This window comes from Molossus molossus, unplaced genomic scaffold (genome assembly GCF_014108415.1).
Source record: "Molossus molossus isolate mMolMol1 unplaced genomic scaffold, mMolMol1.p scaffold_m16_p_5, whole genome shotgun sequence".
Taxonomy (NCBI): domain Eukaryota; kingdom Metazoa; phylum Chordata; class Mammalia; order Chiroptera; family Molossidae; genus Molossus; species Molossus molossus.
In genome coordinates, this window is record NW_023425388.1 from 78,441,687 (window position 1) to 78,456,935 (window position 15,249).

General features: G+C 37.2%; 2 pseudogenes; both read right to left on the reverse strand.

Moving 5' to 3' along the window:
• LOC118616983 overlaps positions 1-15,249 on the reverse strand; it is a 54,954-nt pseudogene that overhangs the window by 26,111 nt on the left and 13,594 nt on the right.
• On the reverse strand, positions 4,476-4,574 carry LOC118617974 (annotated as a pseudogene).

A 15,249-nucleotide genomic window follows, 5' to 3' on the forward strand; every position in this document is an offset into this window, starting at 1 on the left:
AAGAACTCTTTGACTAACTTTATATCATAAAATTTTTTTCCTATGTTTTCTTCAAAAGTTTTGTTTTACATTTAGATGTAGGATTCATTTTGAGTTAATTTTTGTATAATGTGTGTTGTGTGTATGTGTGTGTGTTTTGGTAAAAAATTGATTGGCCATATTTGTGTGGGTCTGTCTTTGGACTCTATTCCATTGATCTCTGTGTATATCTCTTCAACAATAGCACACTGCCTTGATTTGTATAGTGGATACTAATTTTTAAATTACATCCAACTTTATTCTGCTGTCTCAAAATTGCTTTATTTACTCTTGTTCCTTTGCCTTTCTATATAAATTTTAGAATAAGCTTGTATATATTTACAAAATCCTATTAGACTGTGATTGTAATTACATTAAGCCTATAGATCAATTGGAGAGTATTGACACCTTTGTTACATTAAATCTTTAATCCATGGACACAGTGTGTCTGTTCATTTATTTTTATTTATTTATTTATTTTTTATTTACATTTTACACTCAATGTTATTTTGCATTAATTTCAGGTGTACAGCATAGCAGTTAGACAATCATATACTTTACAAAGTGTTCCCCCTGATATTTCAAGTACTCACTGGGTATCATACATAGTTCTTACAATATTATTGACTATATTCTCTATGCTGTACTTTATATCCCCATGACTATTTTGTAACTACCATTTTGTACTTCTTAATCCCTTTACCTTTTTCATACTGTCCCCCAGTCCTGGCTACCATCAGTCTGTTCTCGGTGTCTATGAGTCTGTTTCAATTTTGTTTGTACATTTATTCTGTTCTTTAGATTCAACACATACGTGAAATCATATGGTATTTATCTTTCTCTGACTGACTTGTTTCACTTAGCATAATACTCTCTACGTCTATCCATGCTGTTGCAAATGGTGTCATTTCATTCTTTTTTATAGCTGAGTTGTGTATATATATACAAGTTTTTTATATACTCATCTATTCATTGGCACTTGGGTTACATCCATATTTTGGCTAATATTGCAAATAATGCTGCAATGAACATAAGGGTGCATATATTTTTTCAAATTAGTGTTTTGGGTTTCTTTGGATATACACCCAGAAGTGGAATTGCTGAGTCATAAAACATTTCCATATTTAAATTTTTGAGGAACCTCTGTACTGTTTGTTTTCCATAGTGGCTACACCAATTTGCATGTCCACCAACATTGTACAAGGGTTTCCTTTTCTCCACATCCTCACCAACACTTACTGTTTGTTGTTTTATTGATGATAGCCTTCCTGACTGGTGTGAGGAGATATCTTACTGTGGTTTTAATTTTCATTTCTCTGATAATTAGTGATGTTAAACATGTTTATTGGCTATCTTATGTCCTTTTTGGAGAAGTATCTATTCAACTCCTCTACCCATTTTTTAATTGGATTGTTTGTGGGTTTTTTGGTGTTGAGTTATATGAGTTCTTCATAAATTTTGGATTAATCAGATGTATCATAGGCTAATATCTTCTTCCATTTAGTAGGTTGTCTTTTTGTTTGGCTGATGGTTTCCTTTGCTATGCAAAAACTTTTCACTTTGATGTAGTCCCATTTGTTTAATTTTTCTTGTTTTCCTTGTCTGAGAGGAAAAATATTGCTAGGAGTAATGTCTGAGATTTTACTGCCCAAGTTTTCTTTTGAGAGTTTTATGATTTCAAGCTTTACTTTTAAAAAAAACTTTATTCTTGTATATGGTATAAGAAGGTGATATAGTTTCATATTTTTTGCACATATCTGTTTAATTATTCCAACACCATTTATTGAATAGACTGTCTTTACTCTATTGTATGTTACCCTTTTGGTCAAATATTAATTGCCTACATATAAGTGTGGGTTTATTTCTGGGTTCTATTCTGTTCTATTGATCTATATGTCTGTTTTTATGCCAGTACCATACTGTTTTGATTGTGATAGCCTTGTAGTATAGTTTGATATCAGGTACTGTGATACTTCTTTGTCTGATTTTGGTATTAGAGGAATGTTTTCTTCAGAAACAGATTTGACAAGTATTTTCTTCTCTTTTATTTTTGGGATGAGACTGTAGAATTAATGTTGTCTCATTGTTGTTTAGTTCTTCTATATATTTTATGATTTTTGTTTGTTTGTTCTATCAAATACTGAGAGAAGTTGAGATTGCCAAATATAATTATAAATTTATTTTTCTTTCCATTTTGTCAGTTTGCTTCATGTATATGTAAGCTTTATTTTTTGTTTAATATTGTTTTGTTCCCTTGATAAATTGACCCTTTTATTATGATGTAATATCCCTGTTTAACACTTTAGCTTTTTTTTGATTGATCAGTGTTTGTATACTATATCTTTTCCCATCATTTTACCTTTAACCTGCTTAGTTTTTCTTTTTAAATTCTTTCTGACAACCTATGTCTTCCACCTTGTGTGTTTAGACTATTTATATTTAATGTAACTTTTGATATTTTTGGGTTTAAGTCTACCATTTTATTATTCATTTTCTGTTTTCCCCTTCTGTTTCCCCTTTACTAATCTTTTCCTCTTAGTTATAATCTTCCTTTGGATTATGTGAACATTTTTAGCATTTAATTTTAATTTATCTATTGGTGTTTGACTCTATTTTTTAGTACTTTAAGTGATGCTTAAGAGTTATAATATACATATTTAATTTTTCAAAGTTTATTTTAAATCAATATTTTACCACTTTAGACTGTAGAAAGCTTAACCACCCCATAGATCCTTTTTTCTCCCCCCCACCCCCCCTTTTTTTTTTATCCTCACCCGAGGACATTTTTCCATTTTTTGTTCAGGTAGAGTGGGAGGTAGAGTGGGAGGGAGAGAGAGAAACAGAGAGAGAGAGAGAAACATCGACGTGAAAGGAACATATCGAGTGGCTGCCACCCGCATGACCAACCAGGGCCGGGGACAAACTGCAATCGAGGTACATGCCCTTAGCGGGAACCGAACCCGGGTCTCTCTGGACCGCAGGCCGATGCTCTAACCGCTGAGCCAAACCGGCCAGGGTTCTCCCCCTTTTATGTTGTAGTTGTCTCATGCTTTACATCAATGTACATGAAAAATTATCTGAAATATAATAATTTCTGTTTTCATCAATCAAATGTATTTCTAAGAGCTCAAGAGATGTTATATTCATGCAAATATCTACTATTTCTGTTGCTTTCCCTTCAACCCGGATATTACAAGTTTTCCTTTGGTATAATTTCCTTTTGGGTTGAAAAATGTCCTTTAATAATTGTTTTAGAGCAAGTTTTCTGGCAATAAATTTCCTTCATTTGAGAAAGAATTTTTTTAAATCTTTATTCCTTAAGGAAGTTTTTGTACTTGAAAATATTGAGCCAATTCCCCAGGATTTTGAATAGCCTCAGCAATCTTGAGAAGGAAGAACAAAGTTGGAGGTCTCACACTACCTAACATCAAACTATACTACAAGGCTATTATGGCCTCCAGGATTTCAGATAAGAAACAACATTTGAATCATTAATACCCTATAGTTAAGGTATTGCTCTTTCTACTTTTTAATATTTTTCCTTTGTCTTTAATTTTCAGAAGTTTCATTATAATATGTCTTGGCATGAACTTCTTTATGTTTATTTTGTTGGGGGTTTACTGAACTTTAAAAAATTTATACATTTATGACTTTCATCAAAAACAAGATATTTCAGGCATTATTTCTTCACATATTTTTCTGAACCACCCTATTTTTTTTCTTTTCTTCTGGAACTCGGATTACAGAAATATTAGACCTTTTAGTACTGTGCAATAGGTCTTCTTTGTTTGTTATGTGCATTTTGCTATTGAGCCTACCCAGTGAGTTTTTAATTTTTATTTATTTGCTTATTTTTATTTTTTATTAAATTTATTGGGGTGACATTTGTTAATAGGATCATGTAGGTTTCAAATGTACGTTTCTATGAAACATGATCTGTGTATTGCACTGTGTGCCCACTCCCCAAAGTGAAATCATCTTCTGTCACCATATATTAGGTCCCCTTCCCCTTCTACAGTGACTTTTTTTTAGAGATTAAAAGTTTAAAAAATTATGCTGGTGAAAAGATTATTGAAAAATCCCTTATATTCTGCTGTCTTATATTTGCCCAGATTTTATATTTTCAACAAAGTATTATTATTAATAGTTGCATTAATGTAAGCTGGAAGTCAGATTAATGGAAATAGAAATTATAAATCAGTTTTATATAAACTATAGGTAAATGTCAGAGTTTTTAAATATGTCCACAATTTTTTTACTTATGTAAATTATTTATTCCAAGTTAGTTATTTTATGTAGTACAGTAGTTTCCCCCTCAAGACTTGTGATAACCACCTCTTTTAAATCTGTAAGTAATGTTATCAAAATAATCTTAATCTTTGAAACCTCACAAAAATTTATATTTTATAATCCGCCCTGAATATCAAGGCTGCAAGAACAATACATTTCCTATATCCAAAAATATGGAACGCTTCAAGAGTTTGCTAATGTGTAGGGCCATGCTAATCTTCGCTGTATTGCTCCAGTTCTAGTACGTGTGCTGCTGAAGTGATCACTATTCACAAATGTTTAGTGCTCTTTCCATTAAAAGGTTCACTTGAATAGTATTTAGTGTTATGTTAGTGATTTGCATCTAACAAACAGAATGCAATGAAAAATGATGTGTGTTGCCACTAAGGTTATTCAAGAAAAGGCAATTCAGCTTCCTTATGGCTCTCTTTCTTGAAAAACTCACTCTTGGAAATCAGCCACATAGAGAGAGCAGTTGTGGGTGTTTTAACTGATATCCACACCCAAGGCTCCAGATCTCCAGCATCAACCACCAGGCATTTGAGGGGGCAAGACTTCAGCTGACTGCAGTTGTCAGCCTTCAAGCTACCCCAGCCAATGCTGAGTGGAGCACAGATGGACATTCCCAACTGAGCCCTGTCCAAAATGCTGATTTTCAAGCAAAATATATGTTGCTTAAGTAAGTCTCTATATTTTGGGTCATTTGTTATCTAGTGATAGAAAAATGGAATCGATTTTGGTATTTGGTATCTGGAAGTGCTCCTGGGGTTTGCTGCTGTCACATAAAATCTGAGCCACAGGGACTGCGTTGGCATCTCAAGCAGAGTGCTAATGAAAGCCTAACACCACGGAGAAACTGGACACAAAAAGCAGCTCTTCAAGCTTCTAAGGCACTGACAGCATCCATTCACCAATGCTTTCCATTCCTTTAATCACATCTCCCCAAATGCCATTTGATTAGAGACACTGCATATGTTAACATTCTGTCTTTTACTTGCACCTCATTCCAATATGCCATCGACAGGAGTATTAGTCATTGTGAAGCCACAGCATACTAGGAATTAACCTCCCACACTGCCCCAGGCAATGGTTGCCATCTGACTCTTGGGTAATTCAATTTCAAACTTCTATCCTGAGTGGCTATATTCTAGAGCCTCTTCCTATTCCAACTCTTAAATTAGGTTTTCATGAAAGCAGAGCCTGTTTTCAAGAAAGACAATGTACAGGTAGTTTATTCAGGAGATTATCCCAAGAAACAGAAGTGAGAGAGTGGAGAGAATGAGACAGGAAAGGGAGAAAACCCAAAAAGTGGTTTGTTATTTTGCAGGCTGTTGCTGAGAACAATTGGTGCTTAACTCCACTTGTGCATTCTGAAGAATTGTGTAGAATAGTTAGAACTGTTGTGCTTAAGAATATGAGGCTAGTCTATTGATATAAAAATGACTGTACAACATTGTCTGAGGGTTGTACCTTTAGTTATGAACACTTTTTGCATCTACTGACCATTTACTGGTTGACTTCCAATGTTATTGGTAGAAGTGGAGTACTTAGGGTGCCAGGGGGAAAAGAATTTCCTGAGGACCCCATGGGAGGATGTGGTTTCATGGACAGCTTTATTGATGATGTAAAATTAAGGGGGTTCACCTCCAAGGTCCCATCTCTGTCTGTCTCACCAATCTTGTCTTCAGCATGGCCAGAACAAAGGCCAATGCCCATAATTTCTGCTCCACATTAAAGTCCAGTCCAGTTCAGCATCTGGCTAGCTTAGCTTGTGTTCCCAATCCATTGCATGTGGGGTTTGCATGGCCATAGGCCATGCGGCTGCTTAAGGCCACATGGCTATGGAGAGAGAACAGGCGAGCACAAGGGCGAGTGTGGGTCACGAAGCAAGAGAGAAACAGAAGCATGTGAGCAAATAAGAGAGAACGAGAGCCAAAAAGTGAGAGGGAACTTTGGGGACTTTAACCAGGAGCCACTTCAAACTAAAGTATTAACTTCCAAGACTTCACACCCTTCTGATGGAGCCCACCCCTCCCTAACCAATCCATGGTTCCCCAGGCTAGACTGACAGGTAAGCCCCTCCCCCCATCCCAGCTTCTGCACCTGTGCTTATCCCCCCTTCTCCCTCCAACAATCCAGTACCTGATGGGGGGAGGGAGAGGCTTTAATCCCCTTGCAGGGACAATGCTGTGATTCCCTGGGGTATGGAGCTGTAGCTTCCTGGTGAAACCAATGGACTTATGTTTTCCTGCTGAATATGCTCAACAATGTCTGACTCTTCCTTTGTTCTCTCCCTTTTATTAATATTAATTAGCTAATTATGATGACAACACCAAGACTTCAGAAAAAGCCCTAAGGCAGAAAAGCAGAGTGATGTCATATCTGAGGGGAGGCACTGACCATACCTATGGAGCTGTGGACCTCAGCTGACTAAATTAGGATAGACTGACTAGTGGAATGTGGCTTTGGACACCACAAGCATCTGCTACTTCCACATTTATAATAAGGGTATGCAGCATTTCAGTTGGAGGATAAAATGGAATTCATTTTCCATCTAAGCTAACAGTCCGTTTGGCAACCCATCAGCCCATGTTAAAACTCCCTAGTCTAGAGGCTCAGTAAATCTTTATCCTCTTTCCAGGCATAAGGAAACTTCACTCTCCAAATTCCCTTGCAGTTTGGTTGGCCATATGACTGAGTTTGAGACATTGGCTAGGATACAAAATTAAAGTATACAACTTTCAGCTCTGATCCCTAAAATTACCCCATTCTTTGCTCATCAGCCAGGAGAAAATTTAGTGGGAAGATGATGAGAGTCACACAGAGGAAAGAACTTGAATCCTTGAATCATCACTTGGAATAGAGCATCCCAGGCTAATCATCTAACTCTTATCAGACAGTGACTTGAGTGAAAAATAAGCGGAATAAGCAGTGTGTGTGTGTGTGTGTGTGTCTATTTTGGGTTGTTTGTTTTAGCAGTTGGTGTTAATTTCTTACATGACATGCATATTTTCTTGATTCTCACTACACTTTGGACATTGAAGGAAGTATTGGTTATCATCTCTTTATGTTATAGGCAGGCATGTGATGATACTTGGCAGAACCATGTATGTGGTTTGCTTTTAGCCTTTTAGGGAATAGGAGAGATGAGCTCACAGCGGTAGTATCATTATTTTTAGATAACTGATCACTTTCTTTGTAGTCAGGGAGAATTGCCCATTTCTATCTTACACTTGCTGAACACAACTTGAGAGAGAAATTCTCCTTCACACTCCCAAGATAATAAACACAAGAAAAAGAACCAGCATGAGATACTGTCTGCTTTCTCCTTTATCATGAGGGGCCCCGCAAATGTCCTGGATATAATAAATATGAATCAATGGGAGACAAGCAGATAATCACTTAGATTTTAGATGAGTAAAAGAAGCTTGCAAATTGTTTAATAATATGTCTTATCATTTTTAGACAAGCGTAAGGACATCGTTTCAATGTCAGAGATGGACTATGACAAAGAAGTAAGAAGACTCCCTCTTGTGGTTCTTGAGAAAAATAATCTCAGCTATGAGAGCATACTGAGAATATAGAAATTCTGGAAAACAGAAAATCTGTAAGATAACTTCCGTGGAAAATGAGAACTTATCCGTTTCCCTCTGACCTGGCTCTGTGAAGCGAAGTGGCCATTTTAGGCTGTGCTGAATCTTCTTGAGAGCATTTGTGAGCTTGGACACTAACTTCACAGGGACGTGACATGAGGAAAGGACTCTTCAACCTCAACTGGAAGAACATTTTTTCACTTGGAAGTGTGTGTTCCCTGACAGGTTAAAGAAATAGTAATTGTCAGTAAATACTTTTTCCCTTTAACTTGCAACTGGTCCCCAGACGTGGCCTTGCCTCCTCTTGGAGAAGTGTTGGTTAAAGAGCAGTGAATTCGGTGTTAGGATACTCTGTCTCCTCTAAAACAGCTCTGATAATTTTGTGGGATGGGTGTAAATGTATTTCTCAGATGTATGCTTTCCTCTTGTCTGCTTGGAATCTTATTTAGCAGCTTTGTTCTCCTCAGAAGGTCCGTGGCTGCACAATGCTAGAAAAGGAAAAGGAGATGTCCTCATTTCCCAGGTGTGAAGTAGGGATGGCACTGTAGTCGGGAGACAGCCTATCTCCAATGTCAGCAGTGGTTTGATGTGAAGTTATCATTTGTTTTCTCATAATTTATGCCTCCTGCTTTTGGCTTCTAATGTTTCACCATGAGAAACGTGGTGTGCTCCAGTTCTGAGGAGGGTTGACATCTGTGCAGGAAACCAATATCTATTCATCTCTCCCTCTCTGGCTTCCTAGTGAGGTTGTACATATTGTTCTGGTTTGCCCAGAAGAGTCCTGGTTTATACTGCTGTCTCTCTATCCCATTTGATTTCGGATTTGTTCCTTTTTCATTTCCACCCCCCCCAAATGGAAATTTTAACAATTTCAATTTCATTAGTCTTACAAGGCAACCTTAAGAACACTGTAGGCAATTTTAAATTTAAAAAGGTTTACATATTACATTGAATAGTACATTCTTTGGAAAAATACTTGTGACACGACATTAGATGCAAAGAAAAACTGGTTGTAGTACAGGAATTGTAAGAGAGGAAGAAACTGCTTCAGACTGGATGAGACACACCACGTCCACCTACGAGAGTAAGGTCCCATGGCCGTCAGATGCATGACTGCTGGGAAAGGTAGTTTAGCTGCTGGCCCAGAAATGAACCGGGTTTAGGAAACATCTACTCAGTCTCTGTCACAATATTTAAAACAAAAATTTCTTATGGCACACAGTCAAGAGGGGCAGAATTAAGCATCAAGCCTTAATGTTTTTTACTTCAAATCTCAACACTCACCACTGTAGAGGCTCAGCACAAGTCACCACAACATTTGCCTCTGTGGTGTGTGGATTATTTTGAGCTAAAGGCAACTGAGACCCTTTGGGCTCAAGAGATTTAATTATTGTACTGGTTTAAAGAACCTTGAAGGCTAGAGGAAAGTTTCTTCCTCCACCACACCACCACATCCAAAATCTCTCCATAGTTTCTAGAAATCACACTTTATAGCACTATTTATATCTTTATTTGTGGTTAACAGAAGGCAAGATTTAAGTGATTGAGGTTATTTCTCATTTTACCTAAGTTATAATACTTGTATACATTTTTTTTGGAAGTCATGCCTAAGGATAAGTACTGAAAGGATTTATATAGGTATAGATATATAAAGGATTTATATATATTTATATATATAAATAATACTTGTCTGCCAATAATTTAGATTTGATTTGAATTTTTTTGTTATGAAAGTTCATTTATTAAAAAAAAGAATGTCCATTTATTACCTTAATTATACACAGACAGAAAGTAGCCAATCTTTTCCCCTATGTATCCATCTATTTTATCATATTTTATTTTTTCTGACCTAAGACATGGAGTTAGAAACAAAACCTCACAGGAGATTTTATCATTTTTTTCTGGGTTGAACATAAACACATAACCTGGTTCACACTCAGAGCTTTTCATTAATTTTAGGGGTGAGTATAACATAAATCTGGAAGGTGTCTGTCTTTATATGTATCATTCTCTCCACATACATAATCTTGAGACTCATAAAAGGAGAATAAAATCCTGAAATTAAATTACCCATTGCCTTTGTTGGTTTATTTCATCAACTGTTGACTGGTTGGTTTCATGGAACAACTCCCTAAAAACAAATTGACCAAATGACCAATGGGTTTTAACGATAAGTCAAATGAAAGTGACAATTTTTGATGCTGTTCCGAATCATCCATCCACCGAGACAACTAAGGCTTTTATAACAAACTGATCAACCCACTTTGCTATTTTCCTTTTTTTTCAGAAGTCAAGACACATAACAGATTTTTTTTTTTTTTTTTTTTTGGTTAAGCAGACAATGAACAGAATTGTGTGGATCTTAGACTTTGAAAATAAAAATGTAACAAGACAGATATTACATAACTTGCCTGATAGTGGTCTGTCTTTCTGCTTTCTAGAGTTACTTTCTGCTACGGATGATCTTCCTGATGCCTGTTTACAAGCAAAGTTGAAAAAAATCAAAAGATTGGCTCGTGACCTTTAACTCTTCCCCTTATGTTTTTGTCTGTTTCCTTTACATTCAGTCAGGGTTCACGGTTGGGCATTCTGCGTCTTTAGAGCAAACTGAATGGAAAAGAATCGTGAAAAGAGAGGACGCAATCATTCCTTCCCACAACGCTAACTCTAGTCTTCCTTTGGTTCTGCTGCTCTCTAGTCTATACTTAGAAAATCAAGCCTATTTTTTTTTTTTTACTTGGTTCCGGACCTTCTTGCTGAAACAACACTACTTCTCTACTTATCTTTTCTGGAAATATGTTTGGTTAGTTGTTAGTTTGCCCTCACCCCTTCCAAGCACAAACACTCTGAGGCTTATCCTCTGAGCAAGTGTCTAAACCAGGGAATCATAAATCCCCATTTGTCTCCAGCTACAAGTCATACATTTAGCTGCTCAACAAGAAACACTCTCTCTGTGCCCCTGAGAGCAGCAGCTCAGGGCGCTCAAAGTTCTGACTGACACGAAGCTCAGAGATCCCATGTAAACAGTATGTAAATGGAGCAGCAGAACCGGCTGTAGACTCAACTAGAATTCACACAAGTCTGGACGTGCCTGATGCACTGGTAAGTCCATCTACCCCAAAGACTAAGGGACTAAGGAGAATTTGGAGGAAGCTTCTGTCCTAAGAGAGGAGTCTGATGCTATAAACACAGTCTTAGTTGTCTAGGTGAATGGGTAATTCTGAACAGCATCAAAATTTTTCATTTTCATTTGACTTGTGGCCAAAATGCCACTGGATTCAGGTTTAAATGCTGTGGTGAGCAATGTGTTTGTACTTAAATACTAGAAAACCTGATTTTCCAAAAACTCTTAAATGCAGGTGCACATACAATGCTGTATCAGAGCTGTCTATACCGTGGGATGTAGGGGTGAGAGCTCTTTCCATGTGTTACCCATGGTAGACAGGTTGCTCCTCACCTGCAAGATTTCTGGCCCATGGTTACTTATTCAAACACTAAGGGGTTTTACAGATATGATTAAAGTCCCAAGTCAGTTGACCTTACAGTAGGGAGATTATCCAGGTGGTCCTGATCCTATGAGATGAGCCCTTTCAAGGCAGAGAGTTTTTTTGTAAGTAGGAGCAGAAGAAGTAGTCAGCAATTCAATGCACAAGGGGAGATTTGATGCACTGTTGCTGGATTGAAGATGCAGGGGACCTCGTGCCAAGGAATGTAGGTGGCTTTAAGGAAGGTACTTAAGAGTGATCCCCTGTTGACAGCTAGCAAGGAAACTCAGGCCTCAGTCCATATTTGACCAATGGCCTGAATGATTTGCAAGCATATTCTTTCCTGGGGCCTCCAGATAAAAGTACACTCCAGGGTACATCTTGTTTCCAGGTTTGTGAGACCCAAGCAGAGAACCTGGTTGAGACATGCCAGACTTGGGACCTACCGATGTTTGAGGTAAATCATTTGTATTTTTTTTTCTTTATTGATGTTAGATCGAGTGGAAGGGAGAGGGAGAGGTAGAAACATCAATGAGAGAGAACATCAATTGGCCGCCTCCTGCAGGCCTCCCACTGGAGACTGGGCCCCCAACCTGGGCATGTGCCTTGACTGAGAATCGAACCAGCAATCTCTTGGTGCATGGGTTGATGCTCAGTCACTGAGCCACACCAGCTGGGCACATTTGTATTGGTATAAGTCACTACATTTATGGTAATTTGCTATGCCACAAAAGAAAACTAATGTAGTAACAGAATACGATGAGGCTCCTATTTTATGGGGCCCAGGCCTCAGCTGTGGTGGGAGGCCCCAGCGTCCCACAGACCTGGTGGTGTACAAAGGACGTCCTTGCTAAATGGTGGAACATAAAAGACTTGGAGTGCTTATAATTCACCTGTAGGAACTCCCAGAAATTTTCCTGGGTGGGGGAAACAAGCAGTAACATTTGGAATGTTATAGTTCATATGAGCCACCGGGATCTGTGAGCTGATGAAGCCCAGGGGAACTGAGTGTACACATCTCCATAAAGTCCAGGTTTGTTCAGTCTCTTAGCACATACTTCATTCACCAAAAGGGACACAGTTGTTTTTATTTTCTGATTTACTTCTCCCAAGTCTTAAATTTTCTTGCTTTTTTTCTTGGGCCCTGATCTCTTTTGGTAGATGCCAAGAGTACGATTTAATAAGTGTATACTTGGATAATAAAGACAGTAGAAAAATACATGTTTTATTATTAAATCTTTGCTACTGAGACAAAATAGCAACTTATTTTTGAGAGTTAGGTCATCTTTTTCAGTACATTTAGATGATTTTATCATTTCCTCTTAACAAATAGGGAGCAAACATTTGTTATTGGGTTCTTAACAAAGGAAACTTGATCAATATAGTAGGAGTATGGACTTTCCATTTTCAAAGCCAAGATGAAAATTAGTACAGAGAGGAGTATAGTATAATTGTATTGTAATTTTATAAGAATATTATTTGGAGACAATTCTCTATAGATGTCTTGCATTTCTGCATGTCTTCTGAGCAGATACACCGGCAGCTTCTGTTCTAAAGTATCTTTTCAAGTATGTTTGTATGGCAAACAGCTTTGGAAGGTCTCTCTCTGAGGCAAAGGGCAGATTTGTTTGCCATCCAGGATAATAAAGATAGTGTCTTTCTGGAGCAAAGGTTGCGTGAATTTGCTGGCAGTCTTCTTTAATAAGCTCTGTGTTTCCTAAGCTCAGAGCATTTCAGCTGTGATACAAACCCTGTGTGTACAGGTGACCAACGTGTCCTAATTTGCCTGAAACTTTTCTGATTATAGCATAAAGTCCTGAATACCAGTTTGGGGTACATCAGGGAATTGGTCACCCTAGTGAGCTGCATGCACCTGAGATGCTTCATATCCCCCCACCCCACCCCAGTAAATGTGGACAGCACCCACCCACCAGTAAAATTTGGAAGGCAGAGAACCTGTTTTTTTTTTTTTTTTTTTGGTTAATCCTCGCCTGAGGTTATTTTTCTATTGATTTTTTTAGACAGAGTGGAAGGAAAGGATGAAGATAGAGAGAGAAATATCGATATGAGAGAGACACATCAGTTGGTTGCCTCCTGCACAACTCCAACTGGGGCCAGGGATCAAACCTGCAACCCAGGCACGTGCGCTTGACTAGGAATCAAACTCGTCACCCTTCAGTACAAGGGCTGATGCTCCAACTGCTGAGCCAAACCAGCTGGGGCAAGGCCAAGAACCATATAAACTTGATGCTCATGCCTCCACCGTATTGTGATCAAGTCGCTTGATTCTGACTTGGGAATCTTCAGTGTGCACCCTTAACACTGTGGAAGGCTAACTTGTCAGGTAGCAAGTTCAGGACAATATCAGACTCTTCATTGTTCTTTACTAATATAATTCTTGCAATTGCTGAAATTGCAGTTGGAAAAAAGTCTATTTTAGATTGGGGAAATGGAATAAGCCCATACACTTTTTCTAAGTTTTCCAAAAGCTGTTTTATGAAATGAGTAATTCAAAAGCAAATCAACTTATGAAAGTGACTTTGTAAGAATTTGTTATTTCTTTTCCTTTGCATTTTTTGTCTCTTAATCATAGGTTACTTAGAAGTGCATTGCTTCATTTCCAAACATTTAGGATTTTTATCTAGTTATCTTTATTTACTATAAATAAAGTTTAATTTATTTAGTTTAATTCCATTCTGGTCAGAAAATATACTCTATGGTTTCAATTTTGAAATTTGTTAAGATTTGCTTTGGTCTATTTTGGAAAATAAGTGTATTTGAAAAAAAAAACTGTGCTTTGCAGTTGTTGGTTGTAGTGTTGTCTGTATGTCAATGGGTTAAGGTGGTTTATTGTATTGTACGAATCTGTTGTATTCTTAACTGATTTTTTGTCTGCTTATTCTGTTTGTAATTGTAATGTTTTCAGAAATGATTGTGGATTTGTTTCTTTTGCCTTTATATGTTAGGTGACCCAGGTTTAGGAATGTTTCAGCTTTCTATTTAACGGACTCCTTTGTCATTTTGAAATATCACTCTGTTTCTAGTAATACAGGCATGTCTCAAAGATATTGCAGGTTCAGTTTCAGACCACTGCAATAAAATCAATATCGCAATAAAGTGAGTCATATGAATTTTTTGGTTTCCCAGTGCACATAAAAGTTATGTTTATACTTTACTATAGTCTATTAAGTGTGCAATAGCATTGTGTCTAAAAGAACAATGTACATCCCTTAATTAAAAGATACCTTGTTGCTAAAAAATGCTAACCACCATCTGAGTCTTCAGGGAGTCTTAATCTTTTTGCTGATGGAGGGTCTAGCCCCGATGTTGATAATAATACAAACCTTCAATTTGTTAAAAAAAAAACAATATCTGTGGAACATAATAAAGCAAAGGGCAATAAAACAAGGTATATCCATACTTAATATCAAGTCTATCTTGCTTGGTATTAAAACTATACTAGTTTTTATTTAGATTTTGCATGGCATAACTTTTTTCCATTTTTAAAAAAGTTTTCTGTGTTTTTATATTTAAAGTATATCTCTTATAAATAGCATAGATCTGGATCTTTTTTTGTTGTTTTTGTTTTTCAAAAAAGATTTACTCTTTGCCTTTTAATTGAAGTCTTTGGTCCATTTACATATAGCTGCTGACATAGTTGATGTTACAGACTCAATGTTTGTGTCCCCCAAAATTCATATGTTGCAACCTAACCCCCAATGTGTTGGTATGTGAGAGGTGATTAGGATTAGATGAGGTTAGGACAGTGGAGCCCTCATAAGTGGGATTAATGACCTCAGGGCGGGAGTTTGCCTCCCCTCTCTGCTCTCTGCCACGCAAAGTCACAAGAAATGAGTTTTTGC